We start from the raw sequence: 6764 nt of genomic DNA on the forward strand, positions 1-6764 counted from the left end.
GTTGTTTTACGGATTGGTGTACATACAATGGGCTCACTTGATTACAATGCCACATGCTTCGAATATTTTTACTGAAACTGATCAGGCCCCAGGGAGATGCTCAGTGATGGGGGAGGTTATGCAAATGCCCCCCCCCCAGGGGAGAAAGGGAGATCACTTCAAAGGTTTTGGTCTTGTGATTAATAACAATAAGAAAAAGGACTTTACACAGTTATAGGGTAGGTTCAGGTCTTTCATCTTTCTGTCCTTGTTTACAACTTTTCCTACCTCGGTGGATCTGAAAATATTGTGGTGGAATTCTGATTTTTCTTTTGCCTTCTCTTCTAGTGGAACATTTTAAGGAACCAAAGGAAGAAAGACACGCTTGAGAATCTCGTCGGTTTTGACCGCTTTTCATGTGTATCTGAAGAAGATGAAAGTTTCCAGAGCATTTTCCTCAATGATAACTTGTAATCATATTACTTTTTTCTCCTGGATATTCCAAGCATGACCCATTTGGGGGGTATGTTTTCTTAGTTTATATAATAACCTCTAACATAAAATATGTTGTTCTTCCTTTTACCTGCCACACATGGAAGTCAAATGAGATAAACCTAATATATACCCAAAAAGCCTAAAATTATCTCAGAAATACATTTGACTTTCTTTAACTTCATTTTATTTTTAAAAGGCCTTGCTTGGGTATTTGGATGTTTTCTAGATTTTTCCACTTTATCCAACTGTCCTACCGATTTGTCTGAGAATGTTTCTTAAACTCTGCATAATTTCCTCATTTTGCAAAAATAAAATGGATGACTTATCATCAGAGTTATTCTGAATGTAAATAAAATATTAATATTATAATTCACTTCTTCCATTGAAGTAACTGGGACAAACATCATAGTGTATAAAGAGCTGTAATATATTTATATTGGATGCCCATCTCATTCATTTCTAAATGTTTGCCCATATGAATAGCAAAGAATCAAATGCATTTGCAAAGGTATGATATAGAACAGTACAGGGTAAACTGTAATGGTATAATAAAATGATGAGATTTAAAGAAACCTCTTTCTCAGTTCTATGATACCTGAAAGCAAATAGTAAGAGCCTTTTTCATGCATCTCGCCATCTCCCTATAACATCTTGTAGAACAAGACCCTAATCTCTGTGCGCATACAGAGTTCTCTAAAACGTGCCATTGTCTTTGCAACCATAATTATTGAATTTTGTCTACAGATAAATATGCATAATATATCTAATTGTCACTAATTGCCCTACAGCTGAAAATGGGCTCTGGCCAGCAGTTAGCCATGCTGAGTGAATCTAGGATGGATATTCAGGGAGAGACCAAGTTTTTGTTGCCTGGAAAGGATGGTGTTCATGTTTTTTAGCCAAAGAACTGTGGGAAGAGACTGGATCATTTCAATAAAATGGGATGGCCATACAGAACTGGCCGCCAACATAAAGCCTTAGTTTTTTTTTTTTAAGCCAATGAAAGAGAAGCTATGTTTCCCACTGGGGGGACCCGTGTATGGGTCTTTTTTGATGCGCAAAGCCTATGAGTGTGGGTTTAGCTTGAATTTTTTTGAATTTACAGTTTTAAAAGGAGTTTTCAGTAGGAAATAGATGGCCGGGTGATTAAGAACTGTGGCGGTGAAGCCATGCGTCTCTGAGCCCCGGAGTCTCAGCTCTGGTCAAATCCCTTAGCCTGGGAGAGCCTGTGTCCTCTCATCTTTAAGGTGCAGATTAGAAAATGTACTTCACTGGATTGTTAGGAGGCTTAAAGGAGAAAACGCCTCACGAAAAGCAAAAGGTCTGGCACACAGTGGGCCCTGCGTGGATGCCGGTGAGTCTTACTTTGAATTGGAGAGGCAGCTCCGTGGTGGCCCGTTTCTGTGCTGTGACTTTGGGAGGAGTTCCTGGAAACTCAGCCTAGAGCTTCTTCAATTTCTTCGGTCCCACTGAGGATCCTGGGAATCACGTAATGCCCGGTAACAAATCCTCTGCCTAAGCTCACCAGAATGGACTGTTCTCTTTGCCAGGGAACCCTGATCAGTGTGGAAACTCCTGAAACCCCTATTGTTAACTGAACACAGGAGTTGCAGGGATCCCACAAAAACCTTCTGTGAGGACCCACACTGCGTGGGGAGAAAAGCTGACGCTCTGGGTAAACAGAAAGTTGACGCCAGTGTCTCTTTTCTCTGTTGCAAAGGTTAAATCCTCCCGAGCTGGGTTGCATCTGTCACTCATTGTACTCTCCAACACCAGTGGGAATAATCCCGACATTCCACTAACCAGGGCACTAATTTCACTCCAGTCCATATGCAGCATTGCGTTCCCACAGCAGCACCTAAGACAAAATTCCCTGGGTAATGAAGCAAAGAGGAAAGGAAACAGGAGATGCTAAACCCACACTCAGAGGCTCTCCATGCCAACATTAGCATTGCTCTCCAATGCCAACTTTCTGCTGCTCTGGGAAGGGCTGTCTTCTCACAGTGGCACTGGACATTTCTCTCTCCTTCTGGCTTCTGCCATCCTGCCATCTTTCAAGGTTCAGCCACATCGCCTCCCATGCTTTTCCTGGCTGCTCTGTTTCCCAATATCCTCTCCCTCCTCTGAACTTTTACTCTCTATATCACTGGCAGAACCCTTCGTATACTTGCTTCTATTAGGAGTTGACTTCCTTGTGTGTATGTTTACCTCTCGACTAGATACGAAGACTTTGGCACCTCTTACACTGCTGAACACAGAGCAGGCATGCAATAAGTTGTTCTTGATTAGATTATACATTCATTACATCAGTGTAAAGTTCGTCTCCATGGGTTACATACCAACATGGAAGAAAACTGCAGCCCCGTGACCTATTTACAAATCTGACATCTCATCTGAGTGCTGTGATGTCCTTCAAAAACAAGAAAATAAATGTCAGATTTGTCTTCTTGCTTTTCTGATCTTCCTGCCGTCCTGGCTTTGTACTTCTGAAGATAGAAAGAATGGGATGTTTCACAATTGCTTGGAATTAAGCATGAAAGGCACTAGCCATGTAACTCTGGGGTGGTAAAAATATAAAGAAGCTGGGAAGGGTCAGAATTAATGGAATCTGGGGCGGGGGCGCTCCTCACTGACTCCCTTTGTGCGGGAGGAGAGCAGATGGCCAGAGGATGGAAGAAATAACTATTTCAACTTGCTCCAAAAACTGGGAGTGGGTGGGAATAAAGTCACTGTCAGGTCAAGTTCATGCTTGTTGGACTCAGGGAAGTCAGTGATGGTGAGCCTTGACATTCATCTGTTTAGAAGGAGTTTAAAAGTCCTTTCAACAAAATCATCCAGCTCTACGTAATGTTACACTTATGAACTTTCACAGGTAATTTCCATTGACTTATTGAGGCTTAGTTTTCTCTACCGATGGAGGGTTATGCATCTTTCTTCATCTGAAAGCCCAATGGGGAGAGAATATGTATTTGTTCTCCTCCTATCTCTTTGCTTAATAACACTGTTCCCAGCTGTCTTCTGTTCTTGGCAGAGGGGGCAGGGCAGAACTGCTCTTGTTGGGACTTGGAGGATACGTCCTGATTAGAAGTGAGAAACAGACCACAAGCCGTGCTTCGCAGGGGTGGGCACCCTGGAGGCAAGAAGGAGAAGGACTGGGGGCCTGGGATGCGCTGTAGCCAGAACGAGTTGTACAGGAACGGAATGATCACGTTCCTTATCCAAGAGGGGATCATCAAATTCTGCTCTTCTTTGTTTAGAATATAATGTGCTGCTTTCAGGTCAAGTTCCACTTTTCCAGTTACGTTCTTCCTGTTTAATTCTACAGTTTCTCTGTATTTGCCTAAAACACATGCCAATTTGTGGCAGGGAAATTTGCCCACATTAGTTTCAAGGATGGTGCAAGTTTGTACCAGGTTTCCATTCACAGATAACAGATGGGTTTTCTTCTCCATCCTTAGTTGACAATTAACAACTATGTGATTGATTAAAAGGTGAGAAAATGTTTATTCCAATATGCTAGGCAACCTTTTCACTCCCTCCCTATTTTTAAAGCAAAGATTGAGGTTCAAGGAGAAGCCTCATTTCATTTTTTGCACTTTTGAGGATAGACGCCTGAGGGCAGAGACCGTTGCTCTCTTAGGAATAAACCCCATGGAGTGTCCTACAACACTGTGCAAATAGCGTATGCATGGGTAGCTGGTGGTGAACACTCAATAAGATCATGTACAAAGAACAGGATGAAAGTCTGACATAAATTCTCCTCCTTATGTAAAAATAAAACTATATATTATATTCCGATGAAGGATGAACTGAAGCAAGTCATGGGTCTTTTTTGTTTGTTTCCTGTGACTGTCTCTATAGATATGGCCCTTGGGGTTGCAGTCATTCATCATCCAAAGGACATGGAGACTTAATTCCTCCCTAAAATAAGATTGATTCTGAATGTGGCTGGTCCTTTGCCGTCATGTCTTAGACACACATCCAGCCGGCCATGGAGGCAGGCGTGGGGGATGCTATCAGTTCTGTTGCCATGACACCAGGCAGTGTTTCCATAACACAGCCTTCCCACTTTCTGGGCAAGTCAACTTGGGCCGTTTGCCCTGCATGATGCTAGTCAGGCTGGAAGCGGATCGAGGGCCCTTGGGGATCGCTATTCTGATTTTTGTGTGTGAAAGTTTAACTGCGGCTCGAGCCAGGCATGTACATAAGCGCAGGCTCAAGAGCGAAAGTGGGTGATCCCGGAGGAAGACACGGAGTTGCTTGGAAGGTATTAAATGAACACACTGTCTCTGCTTTCCTTTCCTTTGCAGGGCGAGCTGAGTGTTTCAGCTGCAGGGGTTTGCATGTCCGTGAGATCCGGGTAGCTGCAGAGAGCAGAGTGAGAAAACAAAAAGTGAGGGGGGGCAGTGAGCTAATGACCAGGGGGACATGCAACGATGAACTTCTGCAGCGTCAAGATTTTAGCCTTTTCTACAAAAGAATAAAAAGGAATTCGGGAATGTAATTTAAACTTGATTTTAAGGAGAGCTTTTTGTTTCCGGGAAGTGGCAAAACACCCTTCATCTGGGGCTTGTGTATGTCACTGAGAGGAGGGATTCCCTCCTGTCATAAACGGAGCGTGGTGAGTGTGGGCTGGAGTCTACACTGGGCTCAGATCGTACTTAAATAAGCAATTTTATTGGAGTAACAAGTATCCAGGGAACAAAAGCCACTAACTGCGTTTACTCAGAATCAGAAAAAAAACTTGAATTGGGCCGAGAGGTGTCCTCCTGCTGGTGACTCTGCAAGGGACGTCTATGAAGACGGTCAGGCCGCTGTCACGGGCAGGCATCCCCTTCTCAGCGTGCCAGGGGGACCTTTTCCCCAAGTTGGCCCCATCTCACCATTCCTCCCTCAGTCCTGGTTGACTGCATCATCCATCCTAGTTACCACAATGGAGAGGAAATCTGAATATTTTTGTTCAAACTCTCCCAGCTGGTAAAATAGGAAATAATTATATATCTGCTTTTCTTATCTTCCCAATTAGAGGGTAAGTTCCTTGAGGACTGAAACACATTTGTATTTACGTAATAAGCACGGGGTAAATATCTGTTTACATAGTGTAAGTCAAATAGCTTAATGCTTTCAGTATCAACTCCTAGGCAACGGTACCATTTGCAAATCCCTTGACTTACCAGGAATTTTTTGGCGACCATATAGATGATTTTTTCCCCCACAGTACCTGACTCTTCTTATTTTTGGCTGCGTTGGGTGTTCATTGCTGCGCAAGGGCTTTCTCTAGTTTCAGCGAGTGGAGTCTACTCTTTGTTGTGGTGCACGGGCTTCTCGTTGCAATGGCTTCTTTAGGCGCACAGGCTTCAGTAGTTGTGACATGAGGGCTCAGTCGTTGCGGCTCGTGGGTTCCAGAGAGCAGGCTCAGTAGTTGTGGTGCACGGGCTTAGTTGCTCTGTGGCACGTGGGATCTTCCCGGACCAGGGCTCGAACCCATGTCCCCTGCATTGGCTGGCAGGCAGATTCTTAGCCACTGCGCCACCAGGGAAGTCCCTCTACGTGTGTCTTTACATTGGATATTTTATGCACGACAGTGTGGTAAACACATGATTTCACTGAAATCTCACTGTCCTGGTTCATGCATACAACTCACATTCCCAGAAACATCCTTTTTTTTTTTTGTAAGAACACACAACATGGGATCTACCCTCAACAGATTTTTCGTGCACAATACCGTATTGTTAACAGTGTACAGTGTTGTACAGCACAGCCTTAGAAGTTATTCGTCTTGTGTACCCGTTGGCAACAACCATTCTACTATCTGCTTCTATTTTATTTTTTATAAATATGGAATGCTTCATGAATTTGCGTGTCATCCTTGCACAGGGGCCATGCTAATCTTCTCTGTACCGTTCCAGCTTTAGTGTGTGTGCTTCCGAAGAGAGCACTGTTTTAATTTCCTCCTAGAAGGGGGATCATGCAGTATTTGTCCTTCTGTGACTGGCTCATTTCACTTAGAATAATGTTCTCAAGGTTCATCCGTATTGTCACAAGTTACAGGATTTTATTTCCTTTTTTTGAGGCTGAGTAATAGTCCATTGTATGTGTCCATCACACTTTCTTTCTTCATTCATTCATCAGTGGACACTTAGGTTACTGCCATGTCTTGGCTATTGTGAACGATGCTGCAGTGCACATAGGAGAGTGTTGTCTCTCTCCGAGATCTGGAATTTAATTCCTGTGGATATGCGTCCAGAATTGGAATTCTGGGTCATACGGTAGTTCTAGTTCCAATTTTT

At 43.5% G+C, this 6764-nt stretch overlaps 1 non-coding gene across 1 annotated transcript; it reads right to left on the reverse strand.

Annotated features, from left to right (window-relative positions):
- Positions 1-6306: 6306 nt before the first annotated feature.
- Positions 6307-6413, reverse strand: LOC113628470 (U6 spliceosomal RNA). Its single transcript, XR_003436113.1, has one exon. It is a non-coding gene; the product is annotated as a U6 spliceosomal RNA (small nuclear RNA).
- Positions 6414-6764: the final 351 nt, after the last annotated feature.

The sequence above is a fragment of the Aethalodelphis obliquidens genome, unplaced genomic scaffold (assembly GCF_003676395.1).
Source record: "Aethalodelphis obliquidens isolate GAN/ISIS:26980383/991018 unplaced genomic scaffold, ASM367639v1 scaffold23, whole genome shotgun sequence".
Lineage (NCBI taxonomy): Eukaryota > Metazoa > Chordata > Mammalia > Artiodactyla > Delphinidae > Aethalodelphis > Aethalodelphis obliquidens.